The sequence below is a fragment of the Stegodyphus dumicola genome, chromosome 3, assembly GCF_044657685.1.
Source record: "Stegodyphus dumicola isolate Sdum_Otavi_A_Nest chromosome 3, ASM4465768v1".
NCBI lineage: Eukaryota > Metazoa > Arthropoda > Arachnida > Araneae > Eresidae > Stegodyphus > Stegodyphus dumicola.
In genome coordinates this window covers 133,201,778-133,227,961 of record NC_140770.1, presented here as the reverse complement: position 1 = coordinate 133,227,961, position 26,184 = coordinate 133,201,778, and positions in this window count along the sequence as shown.

Here is a 26,184-nt window from a genome sequence, read left to right as displayed (position 1 = left end):
GATGTACTGAGCTGAGTATTATTCATACGCGCGTGTAATTACCATTGCTCTGATTGTGTAATGTTCCATCGGCAGTAATGAGTTAAGAACACTGCATGAAATTTAGTACATTGAGTTAGTAAGGTGTCCGGACTTCACTACAAATCATTATTGGTGAACTTGGCTTAATCTATGCTGCGTATCTGTCCGTGTCACATACTAAAGACATACTGTACATACATACATAGCATGATGATATACATAGCATGAAGATTATACATAGCACTAAAAATTACACATAGCATTAAAAATATACATAGCATCAAATATTATTACTGTTTTGCTCAATGAACAAATTATATAACTTACTATCCGCACAAATATTGTGCTCATTAGTAGCTGTGCACACAGAATATTATAAACATTAAATAGGTCCTAGCAGCCACACGTTATTTACATATTACATAATATATGCGTTTCATAATATGCGCTTACATAAGGATTATAAGATAAATAATTAAATACTCGAATGCAGAACATTGCAAATTTGAATAGGTAATTAAATGAATGATACTGAGATACATTAATAACGATTAATAGTGAGTAACTAAAGAATAATATTTAATACTAAAGCTCATAAGTGCATAACAAAGTTCGCAAATAGTACTATAAGTTTCAAAATTTCTTAATTTAATGCAAAACATACAGCTGTGTTTCAGGAATTTTGTGCGGAAATCGAAATGATGCAACAATCTTATAACTATTAATACTAAGTAAGCGCATGATAAATTCTAGATTAGATATGCTTGCTTAGTAGGTTACACGATTGCAAAAAGGCATAATTACACAGCAGTAAAATAATAAAGAATATAGGGAAATGCTAAGGCTGACATGACTTAATGCGCATTTTGATTACATGACACTTCTTGGTAATATGCAATAAAATCATAAGAGATAAAAATGACAACATACTGAGATGAATGAGTACTAAGAATGAAGTTCTGAGTATAGTAAGCAAAGCACAGAATACCATGGTACAATGATTTGCATGAAATTTTGTACAACTGGCAACACATATTATTGATACGCATACAGGATCTTGCTTACATTACTTATGGCAATGCTTAAATATATATAATATAATACATTCTTAAGATAATTTGCTTATGAAACATACTTATAAGAGTGTCACTTCATTACTTAATGCTGATGGGAATCCACTTACATATATATACGTTGAATTATGTATTTACTACATTCAATTCAAGTGGAAGGCATAAGATTACGATTATAATGATTAAATTAATATATTAGACACGTTAAGGTGTTGACAACATATACTGTAGTTACAACATTCAGATTAAAATGAAAGCATATGATATCAATTATAATAATTAAGTTAATACTATAAACACATCGAGGATGATTATTACAGTCAAGTAAAAGTCACATAAAATGTAGTATTTTAGCTAATACGTAATACGTTAACGAATAGGATAAGAGTATGATGAAAATAATATGGACATAACAGTAGTAAACAGATATTACTTATCTGGTAGCAGGGTTATGCGCTGGGAAATATTAGGTGACAAATGAAAAGTGTACCTTGCAGAACTTGATGATCTTGTGAAGCTTAAAGCACGCACCCCTCCGTTCTAGTAGCACTTTTGTCCATTCCCTCCAATATCTGTCTGAAGGAGGACGCATGTGGTGCGCCTCTGTCAATCTGCATGTAAATGCATAATGGTCTGGCGTTCCGACTAGTCCACATTCACAGAGATCATAGTCTCTAAGTCCAAATCTGTGTAGGTAATCAGGAAACGGGCCGTGCCCAGAGAGGAACGTAGTCAATGAAATGAGTTGGAGAAGACAAGGTCTGTAACTTTTGAGATAAATTTATACGTCCTTCGACCTGTCCGGGAAGTATCCCATCTCTGCTGCCATTCTGCGTAAAGGTCGCCGCGTGTAATCTTTTTTGAGATAAGAAGAAGGCAGAGGTAGAGCATATTCTGGCAGGAAGATACCCGAAGACGCTTGTTTTGCCTGTTCATCCGCCAGCTCGTTGCCGACTACACCTGTGTGCGCTGGTACCCAGCTAATGATGGGAAGATAATTGAGTGGGATGTTGACTAATGCCCTTTGTATGTTGAGTACGAAGGGGTCTCGGCTGGCTGGTCCTTCCATGGCGGCTATGCTCGACAGTGAGTCACTATAGATATAAACAGTTTCTTGGTGACTATATGAGAGATCGATTGCTTTTTTAATAGCTGACAATTCAGCTTGGTAGTCTGTGGTGTTCGGATTGAGTCTACGTTCCCAGCAGTATTTGATTTCTCCATCGATCATTGTGCATAAGCCGCATCCAGTGCCATTCTTTGTTTTGGAACCATCCGTGTAGATGGCTATTGAGTTCTGCCGACAGAGAAGTGTCTGCGTGTATATATTTTCCGCGAGGTTATGCTGTGCTGGGTGGCAGGGATAGTCAAAGATCTTGTGCATATACTCCGAGGTATGCAAGTTCCTGTTCCAGAGTTTATAGTCTTTCCCAAGTCGGAGAGTATTGGAGATGGCCGCCTCTCGCTCTGCCACCAAGTCCGGTGGTGGTATCCCTGTTAGGACTTGCAGTGCCGCTGTTGAAGTTGTCCTGTATCCTCTGCTTATTTGCAAAAGGTGTGGGCGTTGGAGCGAGTTAAGTAGGCGCCTCTCTTGTACCGTTAGATGATTTGCCCAAATGCCGGATCCGTATAAAACTATGGCTTGAGTAACGGTGAGATACCAATGTTTTAGCAGTGTCGATGAAATGCCCCAGGTTGGAGCCGCTGTTCTCTGCATGTAATTTTTAAGACTGTCTATCTTATTTTTAGATACTGAAGATACGGAAGCCAGGATAACCTTGAGTCAATGATTAAGCCCAAGTATTTGAGTTGTTTAACTATCTTGATGGGGTTGCCATAAAGTTCGATGGATGGATTCCTTTTGAGAGATCTTTTGGCGCCTATGAGCAAAGCTTGGGATTTTGAGGCAGAGATCGTGATCTTGTGGTCCCTTGCCCAGAAGCTAAACTTGTCGAGGTAAAATTTCGCTGTCATTTCTAATTTGGATCTTCCATGGACTATAATCAAGAAGTCGTCCACGTAGGCCAGTATGTCACAGTCCTGGCAATTGTCATCAAATTCCTTGAAGATTGAGTTGGCAACTATCGACCAAAGTACTGGTCCAAGGCATGAGCCCTGGGGGCATCCTTTCTGTAGGTGATGTCTGACTATACCATCGTTCGCTGTATACTGGAGTTTGCGATCGCTGACGTAACTATGAATTAGCTCTTGTAGTTCTGCCGGGCAGTTCATCTGAGATAAAGCCTGTATAACGTCTGGCCACCACAGGGAGTCAAATGCTCCCTGGATGTCCCGACTAATGATCAAGGAGTGGTGCCCCTTGCTTCTGCTGCACTCTGTCAAGTTCATTAACTTGGAGATGGCGTGTTCTGTAGAAAGTCCTCCTCGGAAGCCAAATTGCCTGGGGTCTATGGAATTGTTTCTTTGTAGGAAAAAATTTAGTCTTCCAAGTACTACATTTTCTAGCAGCTTGCCAAACGAGGGGATGAGACATATTGGCCTGTAGGTGTGGGTTGTTGTGGATCTTTGCCCGTTTTATGGAAGGGTGCTACCTCTGCATTTTTGGTCGATTTCCGGAAGTGTCTACTCTTCCAACAGGCACCGATGTACTCTTCGACTAGGTCAGGCGCAAAAGCATAAATCATGCGTATTACAGCATTGTCTAGCCCGTCCGGGCCTGGTGCCTTCTTTGTGTTTAGGTGTTTGACGATAACCTCTATCTCATGCCTAGTAGGAGGGGGTTCCAAAGAAGTCTGATTTCTGGTGAAGTTATTGAATAAAGTTCTTATCTCTGATTGCGCAAGGTTGTCATCTGTCGGTGGGTCTTCTTTGAAGAGTGAGTTAAGTATGTAGCTGATTGCTTCGGTTGCACTAGTGGCTGTTGGAGCTACTGACAGGGGGATTTGTGTTGGTCTAAAGACCTTGTTGGTTGCAATCTTGAAAACCTTGTCGTATTTCTCAACGGTGCCAGAGCAGTATTCGTGCCAGAAGTCTTGCTTGGCTATAGCGATCTGTCGCTTATATTGCGCTTGTTGTATTTTGTAACGGGCGAAGAGTGTCCTGCAGACCATTGGCTCCTGTGCGGATTGAGCTTGCCGTCTTAGTTTTCTGAGTTTGCTCCGTTCCTGTGACAATTGGGGTGTCCACCATGAGGCTGTTGTCCGAATTTTAATTTTCTTTGTCTTGAAAGTCTTGCGGCAGGCATCAGTGCACTGGTTAATTAATTGGTCATAGGCTTTGTTTAGAGCTGCTCTGGTCGTGCTATTCCGAAGTGCTGTTTTAATAGAGGGGATGAAGGCTTTTGTTCCACTGGCAGTTTTGAAAGGCTTCGATGTGTACATGGGCAGAGCCAATGTAGTACGCAATGCCGTGGTTGTGCGCGGTGCCTAGTTTGTGCAATTCTCGGATTTTTTTTAAGTGAAAATAGATCGATGTCACGGGCAAAGCGCAATGCCGAGTTTGTGGAATTCTCTGATATTTTGAAGGTGAAAATGGATGGATGTGTACATGGACACCGAGTTTGTGCAATTCTTTGATGTTTTTCGAGCGAATATGGATCGTTGTGTACAAGGGAAAACGAGATAATGTGTGATGTCAAGTTGTAATGTAACGTATTTTATATGCAATGTTTAACAATATCGTTTCTATATTTTAAATTTGTATTGTTGTTTTAATTTATTTTTAATTTTTTGGGTTTGATATATTTATAATGCTTTCCGACTTACGATATATATCGATAGCCCAACGATCTACTCAACAGTAGCAGAAATGTAAACTTTGACCCTAGAGGTAACTTTTACCTCATTATTATAATACGTAGTATTTGCTATCGTAATTGCACTTGATAATATGAGTTCTTTGATAATATGTGTGTGTGTATGTGAAGCATTGTTTAGTGTTCCAAATTTGTAGTATTTATTTTCTTATAATATTTTCTTTCATTGTGAGAAATTAGATTATTTTATTAATGTGTAGAATTCTAGTATGCCTGCTTACAGAGAATATGAAAAATATGATGTGATTTAGGAATTTAAGAACCTGTTTTTCATTAATATGAAGTTTAAAATTTTTAGAAAATAATGAAAATTGTCTAGTTACTGGTATGTAAGGGATTATGTCGTTATGTAGCAAAACGTGAATTTGTAAATATGATAAAATTGATATGTTCCAGAGTATTAATTTAAATTTAAAAAAAAAAAATCTTTTTTTATTTGTATAAATGCTGAAGCTTAAAAATGTTTGAAAATATTGAAGCTGTACGAAATACAAGTATGAGAGACTGCGACGTTCTTTATCGTTTTAATAACTGGTAGAATTTGCTTACTGTATCATAGTAATTTTAAATATAAACAATCTATTATACTTATTTTCAGTTACGCTTAAGCTTAAATGTCAGAAATGTAAATTTAAAGTAAAGAAAGTGATGTTAATTTACAATAACAAATAATTCATTATTGTTTTTTTTTTTTTTTTTTTTTTTTTTTTTTTTTTTTAGAGACAAAATAGAAACTACGCGTAGCATGGAGAATACATTGTAACGTCAAGCTTATTACCGTCACACAGCTCCGCCTTCTCAACTTTGTTGATGCGGCCTATTCTCCGCTTTTATCAAATTATTTATTAAAGGTGAAATAGCTAAAGGTTTCCGGTATTGTTTTTAAAATTACATTCTTTTAACCTTAAACATTTTTATTAATAATTTCTTAATATTTCTTTCTCTTAAAATCATGTATAATAGTCGTAAATTTATTTCTATTATCCACAATTTCTGGTGAAATGAAGATGGCCGCCCTTTTTTTAAACGCGGAGTTTCGTCGAAAATCTGGATGGCAACCATGTTTCAAAACAACGTGTTTCATGTGCTTTGGCGCCAAAACAAATTCGCCAAACTTTGAAGGTGGGCTATACTGAAGTTGTTCCAAGACAAGTACTGTGAGACATTGTAATACTGCACGAATATCTGAGGAAATTAAGCATTTTTGTTGTCATAATAATACATTTTGTTCATATTTCATCGGATTTGTGCATTAATTTCATAACGAACCCGTACGCACGCAACAATAGTTTCCACAGTGGAAACCAAACAAAAAAGTGCTCTGGACGATAAGTCGCAGTCACTCGTTTTCGGCCTTTTTGATTACGACAAAGCACACTTGGGTTATCTGCCTAAGGGGAGGAATGCCTTTGTGGAGGACCTGATTCGTATACACGTTACGCATGGAGAACACCACGAAAAAGCCCACGCAGCTAGTCGTTCGCGATTGGGAGGCCCTATTTCGTATCTCTCCCAGCCGTTCGTTAGAGGGCTCCTGGGACATGCGTTTAGCACATTCGATGGAAAGTTAGTGGTTGAATTCCTGGCAAAAGAATATACTAGATTTTTCATGTGTCTTTGGCCGAAATGTCTAACTGCATGTAAGTCTTTTTAATATGAAGATATAACTTTCTCTCTATTTATTCAGATTTAGTTGAATAGATAAAGGCAAGGAAACAAGGATATAGATAAATGCATAAAATCGTCTAAAACTAAATAAATACTCTTTAAAAATATTTACAAATAAAACTCACATATCTCTAAAACAGCGAATTCAAAGAAATGTATAGTTTTTAGTTCTTTCTTGATATGATTTTTTAAAACAAGAAACAGGTTTCGAAATGTTATGAAAAATGAACCTTTGACTGGAAACTATATTTCGTAGGTTTTGTATATGCCTGTTACATATCAAGCATTCTGCATTCAGAGAAACAAGCGATGATGATTTTGCTGTTGCATAAAAAACGACTACTGTCAGCTTTGTATTTAAGCTTGACCCCTAAAACCTTTTTGCTAGTTTTGAAAAGAAGCTGAATTGAATATCCTCCATTTACATTTCCAGGTACGAGATTTTCAAAATTTTTCTTCTCTTGCAAGAACTTGCGAACTTGGGATACTCTCTAGTTTACAAAATGACTTAACTAATTCTGCAGTATTTACACTTACACGGTTTGCCGATCTTGGATTAATCTATTTAGTTATCTCAAAAACTGTTGCCTACGTAATAATCCAACATAGTTTTGAACTCACAGCAAAAGCTAAATTTCCATCATGTTTACTAATGTTTCCATTTTTTAATGTTAAAAACACTTTTACACCTAATAAAATGTCAGCTCTATTATATGTATAAAATGATGAAACCGCTAAAACCAAATCATTAAAATGATCACCAATACTGCAGTCAAAGGTACAAAAGGGAAGTTATCACTAATATTTTCTATTTGGAGAGCAAGTAGTACAAACTCTTAAGTCGCTATTGAAATTGAGCAGTAAACAATAAATCAACATCTCCATTATTCTCAGTGCTAAATATGCCTAAACGTGAAAACAGAAATTACACCTTCTTTTACTCTCAAACCTAATCATGCACTTTCTAGAAATAAATTGCCTTTGCTTACAGTATCCAAACAAAATCTGCATTGTACTAACTCTGGCTTTGCATTATGAACATTAATCACCACAAAACAGAGTAACATCTGGCTATGCATGGTATTCAAATCGCTCATACAGATCGTATAAATTTTGGAGATTCTTTGAACTTTCATTTCAGAGTGACGGCTCATATGTTTTAAGAAAAAATGGCATGGCTTGTAGAGAAGGAAAAGATTTATATTCCGTTCTCTCAATATGCAATATACCAGCCCAGACGGTATAATGGTTAGGAGAGCCGACAGCAATACCGAAGTGCGCGGGTTCGAATCCCGGAGAAGGCATAGTTGTACTTTCCCGTCCCTTCATAGAAGGCAAAGGTGTTCCACCCACAGGATGTCTTCATAATAAATTCTTCTTAAGCTCTCTATTCTCTTCTGCACTTCTAAATTAACTTTGCACATTTCAACAAATTCTGATCTTCTTGATTATAGATGCATGTAGCGTTTGCAATAAACGTATTCGCTTTGTTACTGTTCTTATAACCCTGACTCCATGACACTTAATTATTTTGTAATATCCTTGCTTAATGTTTTAAATACTTAACCATCTATCTGTCTTCACCACTAGAATTAAATTGATGAATCTAAACTACTTGCAAAACTACTTGAATCAATAATATATCACAAAGCTGTCTATTTATTGTTGTAATCCCTCCAAACTACGATAAATTCCATTGACTGTATTAGCGAAACTCAAAATTGCTGAAGCCCATTTGTTTTAAGCTGAAGTTAATGACATCAGTTTTCTAATTTGTGCAAATATTAACTCCCGCTTATTACTGTAACGATTAAATTTGCTAGTATTTAATGAGAATGTCATATATCGGTTCTTTGATCAATTCATCTTTGTCGGTTCGTTTTCCATCCACTTATGAATGTTATTACTCAACTCTATTTGCAGGAAATAAACTGGGACACTTATGCAGGTTTAAGAATAACATGAGCTATATTTTAATTTTGTAAATACAGTTTAACTTTTCACAAAGTATTGCTTTTATTCACATTTACATCAAACGCACGAGTAATATATTGCATCTCTCAGCTCTTAACAAAAAAAAAAAAAAAAAGAAAAAAAAAAAAAAAAAAAAAGAACCAACTCTCATCTCGGAATACAGTCAAACTAATTTTCAAATTTTTTCTCACGAGCATGCCGTTCTTCTCGCATCAAGCACGTTTCTTCTTTTCGTTGCCACATTTTCCCCTCTCCTTTCAGATAAACTGTTTTTTTCACACGAGCATGCCATCCTTCTCGCATCAAGCACGCTTTTTCTTTTTCTTGCCAGATTTTCTTCTCTCTCCTTTCAGCTATAAGTCGTTGGCTTTGAGCTATAAGTCTGTTCTTCCGGCAGGTTTGGTCGGTAGCATAGAGTGTGTGCATGACAGGCCCCTGCCAAGAATGAAATTTGTTCTTTCTTTGGGACGTATTTCATTAATCAATATCCAAGCAAATTTTCTGTACATTACTTTTACACAATACCAATCTCGTACAGTATTAAATAAAACAAAACAGAACAAGCAATAAATTATTACAATCATACAAATAAACAAAGAAAAAGAAAAAAAACAATCAAATTATATTAATCATATCATATTTGATCCAGACGTGAGAGTGCATCTGCACTTTGGTGCTGGATCCCTGGCCTATGAGTAATCCGTAAGTTCCATTTCTGCAATGCCAGAGCCCACCTCGTCAATTTGGGACTTCGAGGAGTAGTTTCATTCATATATCTGAGAGGGTTGTGATCCGTTATAATTTCTACTTGAGCCCCATAGATCCATTTATCAAATTTATTCAGGCCAAATAAGACTGCCCAAGCTTCTATCTCAATGCTTGCCCAATTTTTCTGAGTTTGAGAAAGCTTTTGACTTGCAAATGCAATAGGACAATAGTTACCACTCTCGTCTATCTGGGTTAAACAGCAACCTACCGCCAAATTGGATGCATCACAATGGATCTGAAATGGCTTTCCTATATTTGGTGTGGCCAGAGATGTGACTTGGCACAAAGTATCCTTTAATTTGTTAAAAGCATTCTGTTCCAACTCCCCCCATAGAACAATATTGGCTTGCCTCTTCTTCGTCAACTCTGTCAATGGTGCCGATATTTCTGCGTAACTGGGAATATAAGATCGATAAAATCCCATTAATCCTAAAACCGATCTCACATCTTTTTTTGTGACTGGCCTAACGAGTTTTCTAATTGCTTTGACCCTTTCTTCATCAGGACCATGCTTTCCTCCTCCAATTATATGCCCCAAATATTTGATTTTTTTAGCTGCGAAAGTACATTTGTCCAAACGTACAGAAAATCCTAATTTTTCTAAAGTTTCCAGAACCAGAGAAATGTGTTTCAAGTGTTTCTCAAATGTTTTCGAGAAATTCACCACATCATCTATATATGCCTGAGCATAATCACTATGACTCTGCAAAGCACAATTCATTTCCTTCTGGAATGTCCCTTAGGCTCCTGATAAGCCGAAAGGTTCTCCACTGGTACACTCCATTACATGTTACAAATGCAGTCAAAGGTTTGCTCTTTTCATCCATTCGGATTTGCCAATACCCTGTTCGAAAGTCGATATTTGTCAGCATCGACCTGTCAGTTTGCTGCACCCGCCACAAAAATCAATTCTTGCATGTCTTTCATGGGAAATGTTGGAGTTTTCGTTGCAGCATGCAATGATCTAAAATCTATACACATTCTAACTGTAGCATCTTTTTTCGCCACACAAACTATAGGATGAGCAATTTCTGACTCAGAAGGTTCAATTAATCCTAATTCTAGCAACTCACGTATCTGCTCATCTACTGCTTTGCGGTATGCCATGGGTATTCCATAGGAGTGGGATTTCTTCCTAATAGCAGTAGGAATAAGTTCGATTTTGTGTGTACCTACTCGTGCTGGTTGCACTGGACGTGTAAATAATGTTTGATATTTCCTCAGTAGCCCTAAAAGTTTACTCCTTTGGACTGAATATAAATTAGACATTTCTAATCCTTCCAAAGATTTAGAAAAACTCTTTTCTCCCTTGTTGACAGGTACAGAGTCAATTTCCCCAAACTCTTCTTCCCCCTTCAAGATAACATTTACTGCTTGGGATCTAACTACATAAGGTCTAATCTTATTCTGATGGACATGTTATTTGGTCCCATCGGGCATTTGTACTACAAATGAGTGAGAACTTCTCTGTTCCAATATATTTGCAGGACCCTGCCACCTAGCGTAAAGCTTGTTATTAGAATCGGGAATCAAGACTATCACCTTATCTCCCACCTTAAATGTTTTTATGGTAGACCTTAAATTATGATAGTGTGCTGTCCTCTCTTGTTGAATTTTAGCTGTGAGCTTTGCCTGCTCCGCTGCCTTCTCAAACCTAGCCTTTAGATTTTGTAAATATGTATAAACAGGAGTTGCATCTAATTGTAAATTTTCATGTTTCCCTGTCCATGATGATTTTAATATCGACAGAGATCCCTGAGGTGTCCTGCCGTACATGAGTTGAAATGGACCCACCCCAGTTGCTGAGTTGGGTACTTCTCTATAGGCCCACAATACATAAGGAATTTGCAAATGCCACCCTCTACCTTCTTCTCTGATGACATGATGCAACATTCTTTTTAAAGTACCATTAAACCGTTCAACTAATCCATTAGCTTGAGGATATCCAGGGGTCGAAAACTTAGGACTGGCCCCTATTCGTCTCTCAAATTCTTGAGTCAAATCTGCTTTAAAATTTGTTCCATTGTCACATGCAATTACATTTGGAATACCCGTTCTTGAAAAAATATGTAATAACTCCTCACAAGTCGACTTGGCGGAGAGGCTAGTTAGAGGTATTGCTTCTGCCCATCTGGTATGCTGATCAACTAAGCATAATACATACTTATGACCCTTAGAACTGGGAGGATCAATCGGACCTATCACATCAATGTTTACAATTTGGAAGGGCAGATCTGGCCTCGTTACTGGGGTGATTGGTGTCCTATCAACAGTTTTAATTGGTCTAGTCAACTGTCACTCTTTACATGCCTCGCAAAATTTCTGAACGTCTAACCTCAGACCTTCCCAATAAAAAGAGTATCTAATTCTCTCCACAGTTTTCTTTACCCCCATGTGGCCACTAAACACCGAGCAATGTGCTAACTGCAAGACTTCCTCCCTTCGACTCTTAGGTACAACTAATTGCCCCACACTTTCTCCAAGAATTTTGTCCTTATGAAAGAGAAAGTTATCCACTGTATAATAATTCCCCTTTCCTTTCTGAGCATTCTCCCATGCTCCTACCAGAGATTCACAAGTCTCCTGCTCTCTTCTAAATACATCCGTTGTACACAGTCTTCCTGGCTGAGGTTCTTGGCTTTCACTTAATTCCATCTTCCCTTTCTCATTGAGATTTCTTCCCATACTAGCGTTTCCTTCTAGTTTCCCTGTGTTTACTTTCACAGACTTTTCCTTTCTGCTAACCTCTGGGATGTTTGTGGTTTCTTCAGGTAAGTTTTCCACCCCTTCACCTGTGTCATATAACCGACCTCCTAACATTGTGAATACTTCCGGAGGAAGCAACACATCCTCTGCCAGCGATTCTGCAACTGCACACAAAATCTCTTGATGTGTAACATTGGCACTTTCTCCTACAGTAATACTCAGTGGTAATACTCAGCTTACCAAATACACAGTAATACTCAGCTTACCAAAGGGCATTTAACAGCTGGATCAAATATACCTTTCAAATACTATATACTAGATCCTTCCTTCAGTTGGAGACTTTTGGTTAACTCTTTCTTAACCACCGTAATTTCTGTTCCTGAATCAACGAGGGCTTTTCCTATTGTTCCATTTACACTAATAGGAGCCCTTTTCAACTCACACAGCTTATAGTCGTTACATTCCCTGACTTCCTCAAAGGATCCACACGAGCGAGGACAACTTTGTCCTCTAGGATATCATTATCCTGATCTTTCTTTACCCAGTTTACCCTGGCTTTATCCTTTTCCTCATTTCTGTTATACTGCCTAGAACCTTTAATCTGAGGACAGTGCCTTTTAAAATGTGAAGCTGAACCACATACAAAACATGTTAAACCTTTAACGTTCCCTGTGGTTTTACTTATGGTTTCTGACGTATGCCGACTGCCTCGTCTTTCTTCGACCTTAGGTTTCTCACCTACTGCCTGATTTAAAATCTTAGTTTCACAAGCTTCCCTAGGTACGTTGTAGGACTTCCCTTTAGCCGCAAAGAATATGTCACACTCCTTTCCAAGCTCTCTTGGCTTGAACCACGAGTCTCCCTGCCTTATACCTATGTGTACTGCAGTTTCCGTATCAAGGGTGTGGTAGATTTTGTCCACTACCAACAACTGATTAAGACCTTCAAAGTCTGTCATTCCCCTTGATTTCACATAATTTTCCCACATGGCAGTAACTCTAGTAGAAAACTGGCCAAAGGTCTCTTCTGAACTTTGTCTTGCCTTTCTGAAATTCTCCAGGCATACCTGAGGTGAAGGTTTAAATTCTTTCAACACAGTTTCCTTTATTCCCTCATAATTCCCATACTTATCCTCGCTTATCAATGTTAATAAATTTGCCGCTTTATCTCCCAAAAGGTAGATCAGAATTTTGGCCTTATACTCATCAGGGACACTTTCATTGACATAAGCTCTTTCTAAACTGGAGAAGAAATAGTCCCAGCCATCTGCTTTACATGGAACCTTTACTGTCAATAATCTGATTGTCCTCGTTAACACTTCTACTAATCTTTCCTTCCCATTCTCCCCCCGTTCGGGTGTAGTACTCCTATTCGAGTAACGAGCCTGGCAATCTACCTTATACTTCTCAATGGCAATCCTCTCCTCTGCCTCCCTATCTGTAATGATAACACTCAGAAGATCCTTTGCTACTTGCTCCTCATAGCTTTCACTAGCAAGAATCTTTTCCCTCAAATCCAAAATCCTAAATGTAGGCAACACTTCAACACCAAACTCTTGTGCAAGAGCGACTAGATCATCCTTTCTAGATTTGGTCAAAAATGACATTATGCGACTTTATGTTCAACTTAATTAAAATAACAGAAAATTAAAACTAAATTTCCTTACATAAAATTATACATTAAGTTAAATCCTTAACTGCTGTTGAATCATAAACACATGGTATGTGCATTAAATATGCGCAACATCCAAATCCTCAATAAATAAAAAATCATGTATGTTTATATATAAGCATTTGAAAATTAATGCAATCATATCTCATAAATAAAACACAAGCATTACTTAAATTAATGATCATTCACTCATATAATAAAAGATAAATGCACTTGCAAGGTAATTCAAGTCTTATATAATAATCACACTGGTAATTTTTGTCTTATAAAATACTTGTTCAAGTTTACCTTTACATTAACAGCAAATTTTTCATAAACACAAAAACATAAATAAATCACTTAACGAGAGAACCTGGTAGAAGATTACTATTCCACTTAATAAGCTTCGCAGCATTCGTAAGGAATTCACTTGAGCTTTTTCCGAGTCGACAAATATACATCCGACCAGCTGCCACCACTGTCATATAATCGATCTTTTGATCAATTCATCTTTGTCGGTTCGTTTTCTATCCACTTATGAATGTTATTAGTCAACTCTATTTGCAGGAAATAAACTGGGACACTTATGCAGGTTTAAGAATAACATGAGCTATATTTTAATTTTGGGAACAGCTTTAGTATAGCCCACCTTCAAAGTTTAGCGAATTTGGTTTGGCGCCAAAGCACATGAAATACGTTGTTTTGAAAAATGGTTGCCATCCAGATTTTCGACGAAACTCCGTGTTTCAAAAAACGGCGGCCATCTTGATTTCACGAGAAATCGTGGATAGTAGAAATAAGTTTACGACTATTATACACGATTTTAAGAGAAAGAAAAATTAAGAAATGATTAATAAAAATGATTAAGATTAAAAGGATGTAATTTTAAAAACAATACCGGAAACCTTTAGCTATTTCACCTTTAATAAATAATTTGGTGTGACGTCACAATGTATTCTCCATTCTACGCGTAATTTCTATTTTCTCTTTAAAAAAAATAATGAATTGTTTATTATTGTAAATTAACATCAAATTCTTTAAATTTACATTTCTGAGCTTAGACGCAACTGAAAATAAGTATAATAAATTGTTTATATTTAAAATTATCATGATACAGTAAGCGAATTCTACCAGTTATTACAACGATAAAGAACGTCGCAGTCTCTCATACTTGTATTTCACACAGCTTCAGTATTTTCAAAGATTGTTAAGCTTTAGCATTTATACAAATAAAAAAAGTGTTTTTAACTTAATACTCTGGAACATATCAATTTTATCATATTTACAAATTAACGTTTTGCTACGTAACAACATAATCCCTTATATACCAGGAAGTAGACAATTTTCATTATTTTCTAAAAATTTTTAACTTCACATTAATGAAAACAGGTTCTTAAATTCCTAAATCACATTATATTCTCTGTAGGCAGGCATACTAGAATTCTACACATAAATAAATAAAAAATTTAATTTCTCGCAATGAAAGAAAATATTATAAGAAAATAAATACTACAAATTAGGAACACTAAGCAATGCTTCACATACACACACACACATACAGTGTCTCACAAAAGCGATGGGACACTTGTGCTTAAAAACGGAAACTGTAGTAAAATAAATTAAAAAAAAAACATGTAAAAATTTTTTTTGTGTGTGTTTCATACTTAAATTTAGTAACAATTATTACATAACATACATTTTCCCAAAATATCAAAATATCAATTTAATAAAAATACATTGTTTAGAACGGAGCAAAAAATGGCTCACATAAGTGATGGGACACTTACTTTTCCATCAAATAGTATTTATCCAAAAATTTTACTTCATAAAAGGATTTAATATTTTGTTGGATTTCCTTTTACTTTTAAAACATGATTTAATCTTCTTGGGATGGATTCGACTAAATTTTTTGCGATTTCTGGAGTGATTTTACCCCATTCTTCTTGAAGCACCGATTTTAATTGTTGTTTTGAAGAAATGGTGTGTTTGCGAAATTCTTTCCTGGGTTTTCTCCACACCAAGATTCTACCGTCAGAATCAAATATATTAAATTTACTCTCATCAGCAAATATAACTTCATTACAGTAATCAGAATTGTTATTTATGTTGGATTTTGCGAAAGCCAGTCTGAGGTTTCTATTCTTTTCACTTGCGAAGAATTTTTTCCTGGCTGCTCTACCCTGATATCCAGCAGATCGAATTACTCTTCCAATAGTCTCAGGATTAACAATTACTCCATATAATGCTTGTAAATCAGCAGCAACTTTAGGAGCACTCATTCTTGGATTTTTTTTAATATTTCGAACGATAATTCGCTTTATTCCATTGGATAGCTTCGATGGTCGACCAGGTCTTCTTTTATCCTGAATCATACGATTCTTTTTATTTCGTTTAATGATATTGAAAACTGTTGAATGATTCAGGTTAACTGTTTCAGCAGTTTCTCTAATAGAATTTCCACATTCAATATGCAAATTAATAACTAATTTTCGAATTTCAGGCATTTCAGGCAACGAATTTCGTTTAGCATTCATGGCTACACAGAGATAAAAAACTCAAAAATTCCAAAACAAACTTGAGAGAAATACTGCAGACGATTTTATAAATTATTGCCAATTGTTTCGAGTAAAAATAAAAACCCCAAAAAATATTTTTTTGCTTACTTCAGACGATTTTTGTTGCATAGTACATAGTAGTTAGTATCTAATGGTGTCCTATCACTTATGTGCACCATTTTTTGCTCCGTTCTAAACAATTGTATTTTTATTAAGTTAATATTTTGAGAAAATGTATGTTATGTAATAAGTGTTACTAAATTTAAGTATGAAACACACCCACAAAAAATTTTGACATGTTTTTTTAATTTATTTTATTACAGTTTCCTTTTGTAAAGCACAAGTGTCCCATCACTTTTGTGAGACACTGTATTATCAAAGAACTCATATTATCAAGTGCGATTACGATCGCAAACACTACGTATTATAATAATGAGGTAAAAGTTACTTATAGGGTCAAAGTTTACAGTTTTGCTACTGTTGAGTAGATCGTCGGGCTATCGATATATATCGTAAGTCGGAAAGCATTATAAACATATCAAAACCAAAAAATTAAAAATACAATTTAAATGAAAAATAATGTCTTAAATATAATTCGCAATTAAAACAACAATACAAATTTAAAATACAAAAACGATTGCATATAAAATGCGTTACATCACAGCTCGTCATCACACATTATCTCGTTTTCCTTTGTACACAACGATCAGTATTCGCTCGAAAAACATCAAAGCTCGGTGTCCATATACACATCCATCTATTTCCACCTTAAAAATATCAGAGGATTGCACAACCTCGGCATTGCGCACTACATTGGCTCTGCCCATGTACACATCGATCTATTTTCACTTAAAAATATCCTAGAATTGCACAAACTCGGCACCGCGCACAACCTCGGCATTGCGCACAACATTAGCTCTGCCCATGTATACATCGATCTATTTTCACTTAAAAAAATCCTAGAATTGCACAAACTCGGCACCGCACATACCTCGGCATTGCGCACAACATTGGCTCTGCCCATGTACACATCGATCTATTTTCACTTAAAATAAACATCCTAGAATTGCACAAACTCGGCACCGCGCACAACCTCGGCATTGCGCACAACATTGGCTCTGCCCATGCATACATCGATCTATTTTCACTTAAAAAAAATCCTAGAATTGCACAAACTCGGCATTGCGCACAACATTGGCTCTGCCCGTGTACACATCAATCTATTTTCACTTAAAAAAAATCTTAGAATTGCACAAACTTGGCACCGCGCACAACCTCGGCATTGCGCACTACATTGGCTCTGCCCATGTACATAGTGATCTCTTTTAACTTAAAAATTAAGACATTGTTAAACTCTTCATTGCTCATATACTCAGGAATGCTGCGCGAATAACCCTTTAAATAAGAAGCTATAGCTTAGGTATAACTTATTTTTAAGAAAAGGCGTAACAATGTAACAATATTACGTCATAAAAAGGCGTGTCCAAGCCTAAGACAAGTAAAAAACGTATCGACTGGTGCAGCCTATTCCAGGATTGAGCCAATAATTTTAACCATAAATAACAGGCTATAAAAAGAAAATAAAAACAGAAATTTACGAGATCCCCCCCCGGGAAAACAAAAAAATTAAATTTGTGAAACCATTAGCCTGTGCAATCATATTTAGTGCACAGTTTCCAGAGTGAGGGACGAGGACCCTGTTTCACGTGTCACTCCACTCGATGCAATTTATGTGTCTATATTTGTGTGAGCGCCCGTACTTGGATCAACAAAATTCAGTGAATGGTTAACGGTTAAATGTTTAAATCCTTCTTTAGTCAACACATCGTGATTATAACCTTTCCAACAATCCGAGATGATAGTAGTGCCTGGCTCTATCCATTGTTTAATTAATGAATTAAAGTTTCTTGACTCCGCTCATGAACAGCCACTAAAACCACCTTTCCCGAATCACGCTCTACACCCCCAAAAACCCACTGACCTTCGACATAATGCCCTTTGTTGTATTTCCTTTTACTAAATTTTGATTCGTCTACTTCCACAACTTTGCCTACACCACCAATTTTATTTGACATCAATTCAACATAATCTAACACTTGTTCATTAACGAATTGACGCCAGTCTGCTAAAGTAGTAGAAGAAAAGCAAAAATCCTCCTCAGTATTACTAGACGCCGTACCCTTAATTAATTCCCATGTTAAGAAAAAGATTTCCTGTAAATTGAGCTTACTACAAGCGAACCAAGATCCTCGCCTAATTGATTTTTCAGCCCTACACATCTTGCATCTCCAAATACTACCATTCGATGACTTTTTCTGATTAACTAACCCGCATGGTATCTTACATTTTTCACAACAAACGTTATCCTTCAGTAAACCACAATCCATCAAAAATCCTCTAAAAGTTCATACTCTCTTGTTAATTCATACATAAAATATCTGTTTGGAATGCCTGGCTTTCCCAAACTATTACGCTTGTTTGAAAACTCCCACCTTAAATTTTCCTTTAAAATCTCCTGATACTTAAATACAACATCACTAACAGCAGGTTTAGAGCAAGCCATAACTAAATACAAAAATCTCACCTCCAAAGTAGCCAAAAAATATATCCAAAATAGTATTTTCCACAGTAACTGAACGTTAAACAATCGCACAGCAGATCGTATTTTATTCTCGAATATCTTTTTAGCCCGAAAACAGTATTACGAATTGTGATGATGATTATCGTTTTTTATTCTCGACTGTATTTAAATATTAATTTTAGTAGAATTCTGATTAAAAATTTTGTATTTAGATATTAATTTTAGTAGAATTCTGATTTAAAATGTTGTATTTCCCTGTGCAATGCAGCGCGAGACAAATTTTAAGTGAAATCTACGCCGGAAACGTAAGAATATATTGGCACGTGCATTTAACTTTGAGTAAATGGATATCTCGGTAATTTGTATTGAAATTGAATAAATTTAACTGTCTACTATATTAGCTGTAACCGTAATTTCATCCTCTTGTTTACATTGCGTTTGGCGAATTGTATGGGTTACCACATCAAATCATTATCGCCGCTCTTGGCGATATTTGTTTAGTTAAAATTCCGGGTGGGCTATACTAAAGCTGTGCCTAATTTTGTAAATACAGTTTAACTTTTCACAAAGTATTCCTTTTATTCAATTTACATCAAACTCACAAGTAATACATTACATCTCTCAGCTCTTAACAACAACAACAACAACAAAAAAAAAAAAAAAAAGGGACCAACTTTTCTTTCGGAATACAGTCAAACTAATTTTCAAATTTTTTCTCACGAGCATGCCGTTCTTCTCGCATCAAGCACGTTTCTTCTTTTCGTTGCCAGATTTTCTCCTCTCCTTTCAGATAAACTGTTTTTTCACACGAGCATGCCATCCTTCTCGCATCAAGCACGCTTTTTCTTTTTGTTGCCAGATTTTCTTCTCTCTCCTTTCAGCTATAAGTCGTTGGCTTTGAGCTATAAGTCTGTTCTTCCGGCAGGTTTGGTCGGTAGCATAAAGTATGTGCATGACAGAGAATTTGTAAAATTTTAATCTTCCAGCTTTGGACATAACCCGCATAACCGTTAGCTGTTATCACGACTGATTGCACAATACGAGACGCATTACCTTTTAATAACGATTTTAAATACTGCAACTTTTAGCATTCGGCAAAATAGGATTATCATACACACACGCTTAAAAAGCTCATTAAAAGTTTGGAAATTCTCATTAAATACTAGCAAATTTAATTCTGGGAGTTTAACACTCTTTGAAGACAATCCCTCAGTTTTTGTCTCTGACACTAAGCAAAATTTAATTGCATCAAATTTTCTATATATAATATTAGGATTACATCGTATAGATTTTCATGTTTGTTAAACTTCTTCTCAAAGTACTTTTATATTTCATTATCCTCTGTGTAACTGATCAAATATTTCCTTCCAATCACTACTAAATAAATTATATTTCTTTAAAAGTAATTCATCCGCACTAAAGTCCGTAGTTTTGAAGTTGAATTTATCCTTGCACTTCATTATCTGGGATTTTAACACTTTCTTTCTACTCAGTTAAATCTCTTTAATTCATATTTAAGTTAGATCAAAACATAAGTTACCATTTTAGATTCTCCAGCTGGACACTACTTCAAAAGCGATAGTCACGAACATCAGTTTTTCCATAAAGGCTCGAGGTGGACGGACCAATTTTATGTTTAGTCGTGTATTTTGCTAGTTCGCCCAGGAATTATGAATATCACATATAGACTAATACGCTTGTTTTATGCTAGTAGACTTCAAATAACATGGAGTTCTCATTATTAAACTTTTCAACTCTCTCCGTTATGATATCGTTTACAACCCTGAGAGATGCAGAATTTGTTCCAATTTGGTGCCACTTTTGGTTACCTCTTTAGCTCTCATTTGCTTCTTCACTGCGGTTTCTGCACTCAGACACTGGCTTAGTTCTACACACTCGTATAAACAGTAAAACGTTCATGACGTCTAACTCGTGATGTAACAGTACCAGTAAACTTCCATAAATGCGGGGAAAAATGCCTTTGTAAACTATTGTTACAAATTTTGTACATGGATAGATGATTTTATTGCAATAATTAGTGAAACTGCTGTATTTTGCTGCTTAATGTAACATGAATAATCTAAAGAGACGAGCTATGCCTGGAAGAGTAAGGATACAGGGTTAAGTCCATTTAACATTGAGTAAATGAGTACATCGAAAATTTAGCGAGATAATGTCAAAAGACAGCGGTTTGTGGCGACTTATATTGTTGCCAAATTTGGCGAGAAATCGTCGAAACTCGCCAAACTTGGTTACCATTTGGCGACGTGATTGGCATTGGATTGATTGGCGTCATTTGGCATTGGATAAGTTACTCTGTGATGTTAAAACAGTTGCAATACGTATTTACACCTCACGTAAGTTACATTTGTAACTTGCTTTTTATCGCACGTGCAGATATCTTAAATTATTTTACTGTATTTCACTAGATTGGGATTTTCACCAATGATTCGATTGCATATTTATTGCTTGTCTTTTAAAAATGGCAACATTTTCTAAGCATCTCTAAATATGTGCATCATTTAAACATCATTGTGCTGAAAATTTAAGAAAAATGTTATTTTATTAAGTTGAACTGAGGAGTGCTAGTGAGAGAAAATTTAGGTAAAGTAGTTTTAATTTTTGCTGAGAAAAACAACTAATCTAGGGCCCATGAACGACGATAGCTGTTCCATTACCTCTGATCGAATACGACTGTTATTTTGATGATCTTCATCATCATTAATGTCTAGCATGAAACTGTAGGCAACATTGCAATAGATATGGTCAGGACTTCCTTGTAAATCTTCTCCCAACTGTTGCAATTAGTATCTCAAAGTATATAGCTGCTAAGAAAAATGAATAGCTAAAGACGGCTGAATCTCATACAGAATACAGGTATAAATATCTCGAAACTATATAAAGACTGCTGAATATGCTAGCTTTGAGTTCTAACCCGGGAAAACAAGTTGCCTGTATGCTTCGCTTTCATAGTTTAGCCTTGTATAAGCTAAGTACGGGCCAGCTGTCCATAGAAAATATACTCCGAAAGCAGCCTTCCCTTTGGCAGATAGCCTTTATGTGCTTTACTAAAATATCCACCACCCACCTCAACGTGTACGTGGTTATCCGGATATCGGTTATCCAGATTATCTTTTATAGAAACTATTCGAAAAGGGTTTGCACACATCGCCGAACGAACGAATCTCAAGCTATGCTTCAAGACGTTAACGTTCAGTTTGTGGGAAAGACATCTATTACCGCCAAGCGTGCATTTATTTCAGTTTAAATAAAACAGTGTTGCGTGTATACGGATTCGTAATAGATTGAATGCACACAGGTCCAATGAGAGATTAATACTTTTTTGTTAAGTGAAACACTTCAAAGGTTTGGAATTTTCCACATAAATACTCGTACAAGTTGTTAAAAATATCACAGAGTACAATCATTACTTGTACTTCAAACTACTGAGAACGTTAAACACAACTCAATGTAAAGCGCACCTAAAGAGAAAGCTAATCCAGAGACATCTCAGTTCATGCTGAACTAACAACTCGCAACAGCAGTAGCTAAACACCTAACTGACAGCAGATGCTCTCTGGCCTTATGCAGTTTTCAACCGGCCGCTGAGATATTTCTAATACCTCTGCTTTTCGAAATTACTGGAAAGCAATATGAGGGTCGAATTAAGGTTGCAGCCAATATAGATCAATTACATTTATTCAGTTACAGTACCTATTACGATGATACATGGACCGGACAAAAGCAAAAATTACCCTTCTTTCCATCTCGCGCTCACAAATCGTTATGCGAATATCCATTTACAATTATTAAAGCCTTAAAACGCTTGTCTGTGATGTTATCGTCATGCAATAATTTGAAGGTACTATATTTTTTACCACGATACTTTTGACAACAATGTTTTAAAACTGCGAAGTTTTTGAACCGCTTTATTTTCGACTACGATATTTTGTACCATGATGTTTTAGGACTGTCATGTTTTCTCTTTGCTTTATTTTCTCCCACGATGATTTGTACCTCGACGTTTTCGCCTTGCGTTTTCTCCGCGACGTTTTCGTCCGCGATGTTTTCGGCTGTAACCGCGCGAAACGCGCGGCAGTGTGAACAGCAAGGGAATGAGAATAGGGGAATTAAAAAGTAAAAAATAAATCCAGATTTAATGTTTCATATAAATTTTAGGTTATAGAGATACAATTAAATTAATTAATAATATTAAAATAACGACTAAACAAATGTGGATCAATTTTTTATTTTACCACATAACTCAAACCTTTCCCAACAATGAGCGTAAAATTAACAAAATAAACGAAGTCATGAAATTAATCACAAATTTCACTGCACGTATTGCACCGGCCGAAGGAATTGTTATACTTTACTAAAGATTGTTAAATATTTATAAATTATCTGAGTGACACACACATCTGATATTATACACATTTCTTCCTTTGATTTTTCTAATATAAGATGATGCCAAACCAAATGTTACATTTTAAAAACCCAAGATTAAACGGCGGTAAATGGTCAAACTTGCTAATCACAAAACTTTTGTGTGCCAATCTCAATAGCTCTCAGCATTCTAGACGTTTGATGAGTGAAAAATCTCAAAAGCAAAGTAAGTAAATCCCAAACCCTAAAAATCAGATAACACACCCCTGTTTTTTGTAGAGCTAATCCAATCTGTTTGAAGAAGAGTTGATGAACTTCATGCTGAAAAGCGAAAAATTCTCCTCTTCATTGATAAATAAACTGCACATGCAGATGACGGAAACTTAAAATGGATTAAGATTCTTTTCGTATTTCTTAAAGATGATGCTGGAAACTACGGACCAAGGCATGATCATACTTTGATACTTTGAGTGGTGTACAGCAGCGATGACTTTTCCTTATCTTACCAGTTCAGTGAGGGAAACCCTTAAAGGGCCTGAATTTTGAAGAAAACCTGAAGGAAATTCTCCATGTGAGAAGAAACTTAGTCAGAGAAATAAGATGAGAAAGCACTTTGCTTTCGGAGAGACGAAATGAAAGTCCTTGCGATAGAGTAGACGAGTGTCCATAGATTCTGAGTTGCGAAGAAAGGAAGGTCCAAGTAAAGGCATGACAGATCTTTCAAGAGTCATGTCAAATTTTATAGAATTTTGGAGAGCCACAATTAGGTCGATTATAGCGTTTTACTTCTTGATGGATTGCTAGTGGTAGAAGCGTCTTGGTATCTTATAACAGAACCAGCTATTCAAATTGTTTTCCATACGATGGTTTAACAAAGGGTTTTGAAAAGAAAGATGACAACAAGGATTATTTTATCGCTTAGTTGCTATAAAAACTAGTGCATAGAATTTTAAGGATGTGACACGATGATTTTGTCACTTATTCAATAACAATCTGAACATGCGAAGATCTAAGTGATGAAGATATTTTGGCAGAAATTAAAATGAAAAATTCTGATGGTGAAGAAAATGTTCTGAAAAAGCAAGACATGGAAAGTGTCTCCCTAACACAACGCATGTAATACACATCAGTAGTACCACACAATATTATTCACACAAACTGAAGAACTGAAGGTAATGAAATCTCTTTCAATTTTTGGATTAAAACATGAATAACATTTTCCGAAAATCTGCAACAAGGATCAACAAGAAGGATTACTTTTATACTCAGAATTTCAGTAAAAAATCAAAGGTAAATTCCTAAAAATTATTTGCTGTTAATTTTTACACTTTTTTATTATGCATAAAGTAATTATTATTATTTATCAATATGTAATTTGTGAAAAAGATTTAACGTGCGTTGAAACTGGAAAAGAAAGATCAACAAATATAATAACTGATGAGTAATATTAATTACAAGTAAATTTCATACTTTTTGGAATTAGATATATTATTTACTTCTTCGGAAAATGCGGAAAAGTTAAACAGTTTTGTTTTTTATTCAACTTTTTACGTTTTTTGAAGATAATCCTATATTTGTATCAGGTCGGATACAGTGAACCACACCGGTCTCTTGAAATTCGTTATAGCGGCGTTTTACTGTATACACTTTGTAGAATATATATATAAACAGTTGAATATGCGTATAAAATATAAATACTCAAATATGTTTATATATAAATAGTCGTATATGTTTATAAAAAAAACTGGAAGAATAGTATAAAAATATGTATGACCTCAACAGGATGGAAAGATTCGTAAAATATGTAGAAGCATTTTCTATATGCCATTTTTTAAATCCCACTTTTAACTATTTAATTAAAATTTAACTTTGTATTCTTTCTTTAATTATAAATCAAAATTAAATCCGCTTAACTGTCGTATTTGTTACTAATTCATTCAAAGAATTCAAAATCTTCGACATAAATGAATAAAATAATTTTTTTCTCGAATCTCTTACATTTGAATTTTGAAACTTTCTAAGCCTTTGAATTTTATTTTGAGAAATTGTCAATAACTATCTTAGATGAATTCCATACTCTTTATATACAACTTGTTTTTCCCCAGGTTTACTTCCTACATTCTCTATCATGGAAAACACCTAAATTGAAATATGAATAAAACTTCCAGATAAGGGCTACTTGGCATGTACATAAGATCATTCTGCATAGGTTTCATAGATTTATGCTTGCTTTATAAAGTTTAAATTTGTTTAGAGACATACCGCCAATCATGATATATATCTGGTGCCATGAAAAATCTATACCAGCGGTGGCCAAAGTGCGGCTCGCGAGCCTGATACGGCTCTCACAGTCAAATTGTGCGGCTCATGCATATAAGATATAGGTATGAAATATGGTAAACTAAACTATTCGATGTCCAAAAAGAAGTAATTAATTAGTTTAGACTCTTTTTACAAAGTTATCAGGGATTTCTTTCTATTTAAAACCTTCTCCACTACTTCTATAATGATGTAAATATGAATTTGTGGCTTTTAGAAAATATAGATGCGGCTCTCGAACATTCCTGAATTCAAACGTGCGGCTCTTACTGACATGAAGTTTGGCCAACTCTGATCTATACTTTCGGCAGCAAAGCGAACGTATTGCTGATTGTACGATTACACGTTTGTTAAGTACTAACTCTGAGAAACTTGAAGACAACTTATCGCTCCATATTATTTACCAATCAGCCTGACACTTACTCAAGCTATTTAATATTAGAAAAGTCGAATATTTGCAGCTAGCAGGGACTTGATAACAATGTTAAATATTAAACACAAGGTAAACCGAAAGTACTAAACTTTGGCTCAGTTCTCAGATTTTCCTGACAGAGTTACGGCTAGCAAAGCTGAAGCCAATTTAAGTAATTCAGTTTGACATAGTAGTAATACAGTGATGGTTAGCAATAGCGGCTGCGAAAGCCATTTTTTGGAACTCAAGAACTCTGCACTTATGTATGTTAACTTATTTTTGTCCTGGTTAGAGCG